Raw genomic sequence first — 10,792 nt, 5'->3', positions numbered from 1 at the left:
CTAGGAGTAAAGTATACAGGTTCTCCCTTTTCATTCATATTACAGTGCCAACCCAGTTTGAAGATTAGCTTGTTAGAGTTTATATTGATGTCATTGTTGCTTCCCCTGTGCCCTTAGGTTTATGTGAACCTTAAACAAAATGAAAATTAAACTCATGACTGCAGCTTCCTACTAGGGCTAGAGTTAATGTTCTTGTGGGGAGGACAGAGGGGATTAGAGCCACAAAGGCAGGACCTCTGGGCTCTCTGCAGGTGCTGCACAAGCTCAGACCAGTAATTTCGTTTTGTTGTGCTCCAGGGATCAGACACGCAAACAAGTTAGAGATGTCATCTCATCTCGAGTATATATGTGTACATACTTTTAGCCCATAGCAAAGGGAAGATAATTCAGGATCGTTTTACCTGCATTAAAAGAGCACTCAGTCCAATTATTTCACATTTTATGAGCATATGCAGAAACCATTACCATGGATCAGCTGACACTAAGTAATACATTAAACACAGAAACTTGTTCCTGTGTCTAAACCTATGATTTCCCCACCTGTGAAATTCTGAAGTTTTCCTTATGGAGATGTTGTAAAGCTATAAAAATTGCAAGCCTTCATACAGAAGTATTATACAATATAAAAAATCAGCTATAGCACTGCATTAGAATGATATAAGGTTAAAAATCTCCTTGGATGAGATAATCTAGAAATTTTCCTTTTGAACGAAGTGATGAAAGGAAGACAGAAGTCCTCTGCCAGGTACGTAGCAACCATAGTATTATTGATTTATAAATTAAAAGTGGGAAGCCCACACAGAATCACAGAGTCACAGAATGGCAGGGGCTGGAAGGGACCTCTGGAGATCACCTCACCCAACCCCCTGCTTGAGCAGGCACACCCAGAGCAGGGGCACAGGACCGCGTCCAGGCGGGGTGTGAATGTCTCCAGGGAAGGGACCCCACACCCTCCCTGGGCAGCCTGTGCCCCTGCTCTGGCACCCGCACAGGGAAGGGGTTTGTCCTCATGTTCAGGGGGAACTTCCCGTGTTCCAGCTTGTGCCCATCGCCCCTTGTCCTGTCATTGAGCACCACTGAAAAAAGTCCAGTCCCATTGTTTTGACACCCACCCTTTAGATATTTATAGGTATTGATAAGATCCCCCCTCAGTCTTCTCTTCTCCAGCCTGAACAAACACAAGTCTTTCAGCCTTTCCTCATAAGGGAGATGCTCCAGTCCCCTGATCGTCTTCATAGATCTCCACTGGACTTGCATGAATTTAACAAGAATACAAGAACTTAAGATATTCAAATAAAATTCTCCTGTGTTATTTTCACATTTCCACTGATTCTGTCACCTCCAAAACACAATTCAGCTTTTTCTTGCCCATCTGAACCCCCACTGAATAGAGTTTGAAAGTAATTTACAAGCTAAAGTAAAATTAGCCCAAAGAAGACTTAAACACAGCAAATGTAGCACCAGAATCAATATCACCAGAATGAAGTGACCAGCCACAGCCAAGTTTCACATTTCCTGTCTAGTCTCTCTACTAACAAACTGCAGAACTCACTCAATTTTTGGACACTAGCATTAAATGAGGTCCAAATAACAAAAATCACCCTGGAAACCTGTGATTAACCTGAGGATATTTCCCCCCTCCCTGATTCTCAAAAATCGACACCAGTTTTGCCCTCACATTGCACAGCTGGTTTCTAATAGGATTATTTCAATTTTTAAACTAGTGAGATAGATAAGAGGACAGCCAGGTTCCACTAAAAATTGAGAAAAAAAATCTAATTGGATAAATTATTCATTCCAAAGCCAGCCTGAGTCTTATGAAATGCAATTGAAATATCACTGTCTAAAATACCCAGTTAACTGTCCATGTTTCAATTATATTAAACAGAGGAATGAGTTCCCCTGTCAAAATTACATGTAGCCAAGAAATTTAGATATATTTTAATAAGGGGATATTGCTTTTTCTATTTAGATGACATTTTCTCTAAAAACCCCTTCATTTTCATTATCTTCCATTCAAGCACAATGCTTATCATAAGTGATCACCAAAACAAAATTAATATAGTTGAATGTGGAGAAGGGATGATCTTCCATTTGTGAATGCCTATGTAGAAGTTTACCCCTCTAAATAACCTCGTCCCCCCAGAAATAATTTACTCTTCTACAGTAGTGAAGTGGTTAAAATGGAAGTGAAAACACAACAAGTCACGACACTGAAATTGATTTTCAGATGCTGCTGGAAGGGACCCAAGGCTCCTGCAGCCGCTGGATGGGAAGTTAATATCTTCTGGGTCAGAAACAGACCGCTGGAAACTGCTGGTGTTTCACTGGTTTAATATGTGGCTGGTACTGTACAGAGCGCCTGGGGCAGAGAGCGAAGCAGGCAGGCTTAATTAGAGCTTTTCTTTCTCTGGAGGCATCCCTATCCATCCTGCCTTTCATTTCGTCGCTGCACAACAGCATGGCCTGGGGAGCATCGGCTGGGGGACAAACTATGGCTCATTTTTACAGCAGCATGATGACCAAGCATATAGGACACAGAAGGCCACAGGGCTGGTGTTTCAGAGGCTACTGCAGATACATGGATTGCTGTGTCAGGATATGACACCGGATATTTTCTTGCATCACTGTTCTTTCTAACTAGTGCTGAGAGGCGTGCTCCCATAGGTGCTCCCGCTTCCTGTCTCCAGGTCCCTAAAACCTGCACCATTTATAAGGACTTTAATAGAATCAAAGAGACCTGCTGCAATAACATGTTAACCCAGGCTTGAAAACACAACCTACATTTGCAGCCTAGGCTCAAATAGCATTAACGTGACCTCCACACACTTTGGATCTCTTTTGGAATAACAATGGACAATATTTTGGCAAATCAAACTTTAAGCTGTTGTTCAGTTCAGCCATGAACTGTTCCACAAACCAGCAACAGAAGCATGCTGGCTCGGTGCCATGCTGGGTGTTTTCTTCATTTAAGATAAAAGTTTTAATTTGTCAAGTAGCATGTATGTTTCTGATACCCTGACAGATTGCCAAATATTCTGAAATATACTTTGTTGGGTTCTTATTTAAGTCTAGTTTATGAAAAGCCAGTCATATATTAAACACATATACACAACCTATCCTGAAAAAGATGTATTTAACCACTTGACTGCTGTCAGATGTTCCCACTTTGTCCCTAAAGAGCCCCTTGCTGTGTTGTTCGATGCCTCAGATACAGCAGGTAGACAATGCTTGCTCTCCTACTGAATGCTACAAGTATGTCCAAGTCAGATCTACCCACTGCGTTACTGATTGCTGCCGGTCCACTGAGAGAAGAGATGCCAGCTATGCCACTGAATCTGTGAGATACAGGCAGGCAGAGTCCCTTGCTGGGCTGCTGAGTCTTCTGGCTGTTGACAGAGCACACACAGTGTGGGGCTAACTATCCCACTTCTGGCCAAATCGCCGATAATGCCATTCTCGTGTTGAAGGACAACAGTAGGGATGGGGAGGGGAGGACAACAGAAGCAGGGGAGGAGGATGAAATAATAGCGAAATAGTTAAATTAACAGCATTGATGCTTTAATCCTCTTTGTCAGGACCCTAGGCAGCAGTACAAGGCAAAGGCCCCTTGTTCTGATGCTTGCAGCTCAGTGAATGTTTCTGCTGGACAAAACATCCTCCCCATTTTCCCGCAGACATAACTATATCAAGCTTTTCGATAGCTTATAAAAGGAAACTATTATTTTTCCTACCCTGACAGCGTGGTTCTCTTTTCTTTGTCACTTGTGTCATCAATTTTGTCTGCTTAAAATGTCTCTATTCTAATTTAATCGTACATGGCACCCACACTGCAAAAGTGTGAGCACAGGCATAAGTGCAAGACAAGGAAGAATATGGTTTGTTGAATGTTTAAGGAAACGGACTTCATGCCAGCCAGACGCAGCAGTACACAAAGCTTTCTCATTAGCAGAACAAATTGTGTTATATCTGTCTTTTCTGTTTGTCTCACATTTAGCATCTCTGACACACAGAGCAATATTCAGTATGCAAAGGTGCCAGAAAAAGAGGTGGCTCTGAAAGGGTAAAAAAAAAAAAGAAAAGGAGAGAATTCAACTCAAATGAGCAATCTGGTTCGTTAAGCATTTTAACAAGCCCAACAAGTGGAGGAGAACGCGGAAAGCTGGGCAGTTATAGGTGATACCATATCAGGACATAGAGAATTAACTCCAAAAGGGATTCCCTACTGCAGTTTTTTGTAGAAACCTATCTGGGTTTGTAGCCCAACATCCTTCCTCTTGTTTTGCTTTGATTGGCACAGGCTTCAAAAATGAATGAATATTGGTCATCCTCCAGTTCAATCCAGGGCTGAACTGGATTAGCAAGAACGCCCCTAAAAGCATTAAAAAAAAAAAAAAAAACAACAAGAAAAAACAAAAGGTAGGGGGTACTGGCCTGCACAGATCACTGAAGGCTGGTAATGCTACGCTGTTAGCTCATATTTAGTTCTATGCAAACTAGCTTGGCTAAGGCAACGGCTGAAGGGCATTTTCAAGGGATTTTGAAAGAGGAAGTACCTAAGGAAATAAGAAAGCATTTTAGATCACTAGACCTCTAAATGTCACCCTCACAGTAGTAACATGTGCTGTGACCCCCTATAAGTTTGCAAACACTTTATTCCATGCAATCAATGCTCCCAGCAGCAACAGGCTACTGAAATTTATTAATTGTATTTGACAATCAATACTGAATGACTTTCTCTACCCACCCATCCCGAGGCATCAGAAGCCATGAGACTGACTGCTCTCTAAGTCTGATGTATCCGGATGAAAATAGAAAGACGGCCAGGAAAATTCTTCCTTTATCCCCATCTCATTAAGCAGAAATGACAAAAACAATGATGGTGGGAGAACTCTTATCCTGTTTCCCCATGGCCCATCAGACCTGGCTTTCTCCAAAGCTAGTGCTGGATTCTCCAAGTCTGGAGGAGCCGCAGTAAATATACTGAGATATGGCTAAGACTGAATCTGAATAATAGTTTGTGACTTAATAAATTTAGTAGTGTTACAGAGGCTCTGGAAGCAGGCTGTCATCATTGAGGGCTGCATGAGAAACACAGCTGGAACTGAGGATGGCATGTTATTTACAATCCTGCATCATTAAAATCTTCCCCATCTTGAATGATGAATGGTTTTCTTGCAAACAGGAACACAACAAAATTTGAAATGCAGGGATATTTGCACTGCGGGGAAGGAAATAATCTCAGAGACAGAGAAACCGTAAGACTGAGGGACAGCATTTGTCTATATTTTGCTTTGATTGATTGAAAGCAGGCAGGGTTCCCAGAGACTTGGCTCTGGAAGCAATTCAAGAGGATCTCTTAGGAGGGTAGGTCCTTCTGACTTGCCTCTGCTCCGTAGTACTCAGAAATACATTCTACATCTCAGGCTTTTGGTTGTGCAGAAAAGTGGCTTCCTGCAAACTGTCTGGGAATGAAGCAGTTCATGTGAGCTGGCCCAGTCCCACACATCCATGAACCTGATGGAAACAGTAAATACTGACATGCTGTATTATGCCCACAGATCCTATCTGTGATTCCAGGCTCTGCCTCCTCTCCCCATCATAGGGGCTTTTTCACTACTCTAGTCTTTTCTGCCTCCCTGGAGGAATCCCTGCAGACCTGCTAAAGAAGATGGCTTGATACAATTTCAGAAGAACTTTCTTGTCGCAATCCAAACCCTGTGAAAATTGTCATGGGAAAAAGCTATTTCTGGAAGCAATAGAGTTACTGAAGCTTGGCTTTATTGAATGCAGTTTCACAGTTGACCAGATGTGTCTAAGAGAGCACAAGCTCTTCAACTGAAGTGGTTGGGGCAATCTTTTTCATGCTTTCCTAGCCCACAGAGCATCTACAGTCTACTGGAAAAGACTTTTCCTCATCAGTGGCACATAGCACATGTCTCACTTATACCCAGCCACCAATTTTTACTAAAATCCCTTGAACTACATTATCTTTGGGATTTCTGCTTCTCTGTAAAATTCATTTTGAAATAGACCAGTGAGTTCATAAGTTTTCAGGGTGGCAGAACCCAGAAAAGGCAGGATTGTATCAACCATGTTTCCAAAGGAAATAAACTAACGAAGAGCTATTAGAAGAATAACCGTTCAATGCCATTTCACATAATCTCTGACTACTAATCTCCATAATGCTTACTGTGACCTACCAATGCAGGTGAGTTACAGACCCCTCCTGCACAGACCTATGAACATGACATAATTGCTAACAATCCCCAGACTAGTCCTCATGTTCAAGCTGTGGTAGCTCATCCTTTTAGCCCTGGATGTGCCAGGCACATTCCCCGGTGTGCCTATCAATAGCTCTTGACATGTGCGAAACGCAGTAAATATTAATCCATCAAGTCTCACAGCTCCCTCTTGGGGAGTTAGGCAATCGGTTTTTTCCAGCTTACACTTTGCGAAGTCGAGGAGGAGTCTCTCAAGGACAGAAAGCATCAGTGGCAGAGGCAGGGGGACAATATAGGTAACACTGCCCCCTGTGCTACCACAGGAACACTCAAAAAGGTGATATCTGGGGTGAAAATAAAAAAACCTTTGTCTTCTATTCAGCTGTTGAATTTTTCTCCCTATGGTCAAAGCGACTGTGGCCGGGTGCGCATTTGTCAGTGTTTCAAGCAGGCAGGCCTTATTACTTATGCCTGAGTGTTTACCTGAACATCTGCACCCTTTGTCCTCTGGGTAGCATTTGGCCAGCTTTTGTTTTGTCCCAGCAAGCTTGTATATGGATCTGCCTTCTTCTGGAGACAAGCTCAGTGAAATCATGAGGTTTTTTACCCATTTCTAAAGAAAACCTGCCTCAGGGGCCAGCTTCAATTAATAGTGGCTGCAGAGGTTCATATCTCCACCTTTCTTATGCAATGTGGAGGCAAGTATTGATCATTCCAGGACCTGTCCCTGGAGCTGCTGGTGGGACAGTGCTGGCATCTGTAAGGACTTGGGCTCTCAGGTGGAAGTAAAACCTTGTGAATACAGACTTATCCTGGGAGAAGCAGGGGAACAAATACGCAGCCAGGCAGAGCCATATGAAACAAGTTGCCTCTCAACTTCATTACCATAAGTGTTTCTTGTTCAGCTCATTACATGAACCCAGTTCTCCATGTATTTCCTCCAAAATTTGTTAGGGGAGTGGAGCCCCATGGCCAGATATATCCACTTCACCTCCCTCCTCCAACTGAAAACTCCTCAATCACTGCTGACTCTTTTTCAGTAAAACCTTCATTTCATTAAAATTTAATTATTGGTTTAATTAAAATAGGCAAGCAACAGTGTGAGATGTGTATGGTTTTTTATGGCTGAAGGAGATTGTAAAGTTCTCATTCATTTCCCAAAGTAGCTTCCGCAAAAAAATCAGGCTGCCTTTTTATAGGCCAATTCTCAGTGCTGCTTTCAGATGGATCCCACAGCCATTCATATAGATTAATTCGGGCAGTGAATCAGATCATGCTCATTGGCTGCCGTTCAGAACATACTGATTATGGTCTGGGAGCCCCACGGTAGAGCCCTGAGAGCTGATGGGACTCTCCAAATGATTAATTAATCCTCATCCAGGCATTTTTCAGTTCTGTCTTAATTTATTCACACTGCAAAACAAATTTAGCCTTGGTGAAATAGGCCAGACTGACAAGCCTTGTGTGACTGACAATTGCTCTGTTATTCCCACTGAAAGAATGAACAGGGCAATGTTCTCCTATTGTGGTGAAACCTGTGCTGTGACACAGGAGACAACGTCAAAGCGTACTCGGACCGCAGTTTCTGCACTAAAACTGAGAGCTGCAGGAGCGGCCCAGCTTCAGGCAACCTTTGGTCCCAGCAAGACTTAGAAGCAAGACCCTTATTATTTTGTAAAAAGACAAAAATACAGTGGTGCTTGCCTCTTTGAATTGCTTCTCCAGCATCCCTCTCCCCTTACCCAGCGTCTCAGGAACAAAAGCCTATGCACAGTGGGAAATCAGCATAAAGCAGACAACACACAAAAACTTGGCTTGGGCCACCATATGAGGAGGTCTCCTGCTGTTCCATGGGAAAGGTGGGCAAGGGACGGTAACACCCTGCAGTGGGTGGAGGTATTGCTGGTGGTAGAGACAGCACCACATAAGGACTAGCACGAGATGTCCTCGTGCAGTCATGGTTTCCCTGAGAACCAAGTCCATTAGTTACTAATGATTTTCAAGTAGTAAAAGTGGGCTTGACCTCACAACAGAGATGCGAATCTTTAGAGTCTCTTAAATCCCCAAACCATCTGGTCTTTGGATTTTTTTTAATCACTCTCCTCTTTGCACCAGTGAATTGAGTTTCAAAGAGCTGTATAGCTCTTTGTAAACACTGGTTACAAAATAATCCCCAAAAAAAGGCGAGCATTGAAACTTTCAAATATTTTCAGCTCATGCTTCTAGGCAATTCTGGGCTGCCTTCCCAGGGTTTTGCAGTCTTCAGATCTCTTCGGCCACAGTCCAGAAAGAAATGAGAGAAGTAGCCTTTCATTTAGAAGCAAGCCCCCAGACACTTTTGCAAGTACCTGCAATGACCTTCATTTACACAACCCTCTCCAGCAACACTAGCTGAGAATGCAAGTAAAGTACAGAGCTGGGAACAGAGTGTGCTGTTTCAAAAGGCTTTTACATCTCTTTTGTACTTGCTGGAAATCTACTCTCATCATTTTTCATTTTAAATATCTTCCTATATATGCCTGGAGGTTGTGGATCTCTTCTCATAACAAAAAGTATAGATCGATCTGCAGGTAAAGGTCTAATTTTCAGATTACCATTGAGTTCCTGGGGTGTCTGGCAGCACTGGAGAAAACCAGGCAGCAATGCTGGTACCCCTGCGTCTTTCTCCTAAAGGTAAGACTATTGTATAATGGTAAAATGGAAGGACTTCTGCCTTATTTTCTTCTCCACATAACTTGATTGAGCAATACATCATCAAATTCTTGTTATTGATGCTAAGATGCTACCTGGCTTCATGGATCCTATTGGGTATTAATGGAGCCATGAATAGGTCCATAGGTCCTATTCAGTTATTAACATCATAAAAAACAGCTACAGTCTAGAAAAAATTAGAGCCACAGATTGGCTGTAGGTTTGAAAAAGAGAGTACCTGGAGTATCGGATAGGGTTTCTTACTGCCATGCATACAGGAGAAATAATGCTGTGCTAGACACTCGGTCTGAGCCAGCAGAGCCATAGGAGCTGTTCTTAAACCGTTATGTTCAATCTTTTCAGGCTCTCTTGTCTTTATCAGTAACATTAGACTCATATCACAAGGGCTTGTGAGGTTTTTCAACTTTGAGCTCCTCAGCTGAAAGGAGCCATGTAAGTATAAACATAATTGTATATTATTGAGGAATGCTGCTGTAATAAAGAGTCTCTATTACCAACTGTCCAGCTGTAATATTTGTGTTTATGTCAGCACTTAAAAATCATTGATCTGCAATAAACTCCACGTGGGGAAAAGAATCTGGTCCAAAGGTCAGAGAAAAGAAACAATTTTCCCCATCAGAGCCTGAGAGAGCAAGGCTGGAAAGCCGCTGCACAGACCTTGGCCAGGGAAACTGTGGCTGCATAAAGCTTCATTGCTGCTCCCTTCCCCAGTGCTAGAACAGCACTCGGGGAGATGACCCAAGATCAAAGATGCTTGCAGCAGCAGTCTGGTTGCAAGGCTAATCATCATTAGTCTGCTTGGGCTGCCAGATTGCAGGTAACCACCCACTGTGGCGTGCTGCTGTGCCAGTGCTGCACAGGCACTTTTCAAAACAAGAGTGAGCCTCGCCATATCCCTGTGTGTGGCAGCAGCAGGGTGAGATCCGTGGATGTCTCCTAACAAGTTTTGCTCCAAACAGAGCCTTTGAACTAGGAGCTGCCTCATTTCATTTTATCGGGGAACAGGAGAGTTGCTGAACAACAGGTATTATGGAGAGCAATAGCCCAGATGGAGTCTGCCCAGGGGACACACTACTGAACATACAGTAGCGTAAAATTCTGCTCCTACTAAGGAGTGCAGTACATTGCATGCTTTATCCCCTGAATGTGCTTCTCTCCCCAGAGGCAGACCCGTTATCCTCTTTCTTAAGGGAAATCTGAAAATCTCCTCCTCAGAGAGCTCCTGATGTGTTCCCTTGCCTATGAGTAGCAGCAGCCATCCTGCCCCTCCAGATAATCTGGGATTCTCCTTTCTTCGGTCTTCTGCAAGGCAGCTTCACTGCCTGACTCCCCTTCTTTCAGCAAGTGACCTGGGAATCTGGTCCCTCAACTCCCCCATCGCCATGCATCCCAAGCCACCTATGTTGTATAAGCAACTGTGTCCTGTCCCAGAAGTGACCTGGGACCACCCATGCTATTCCTGGCCTTCCTGCTATGTCCGTTCCTAGCTCCCTCCTCTCTCTCTCTTTCCCTTTCTTGTTCTTGAAGGCATTGCAGCAACCTAGAAAGGATACCACCTCCCAGTAGCTGGGTAATTTGGAAATCAGATTTCTGGTATATGGTGTCTTCCTGTCACTTCATTGCCTCAGTCTGTGCCTTGCCACCCCCCTGCCCCATGGGCTGCAGGGAGTTCATCACATTGGGGCTCAGACTGAGGGGAGCAGAGCAGGAGGCAGGAACTGCCCCACCAGCTCTGCTGCAGCCTTCAGGTTGCTCAGGATTGAGCAGATCTGCCCTCAGATGGAGAAGAACCAGCGAGTCCTTTCTGAGTCCCCGTTGGCAGGCTGCATGAGACAGGCTAACCAAAGTTTGTCTCT

This window comes from Phalacrocorax carbo, chromosome 7, assembly GCF_963921805.1.
Source record: "Phalacrocorax carbo chromosome 7, bPhaCar2.1, whole genome shotgun sequence".
Classification (NCBI taxonomy): Eukaryota; Metazoa; Chordata; class Aves; order Suliformes; family Phalacrocoracidae; genus Phalacrocorax; species Phalacrocorax carbo.
The sequence above is the reverse complement of the archived record's forward strand: the minus strand, read 5'-3'. Positions refer to the sequence as shown.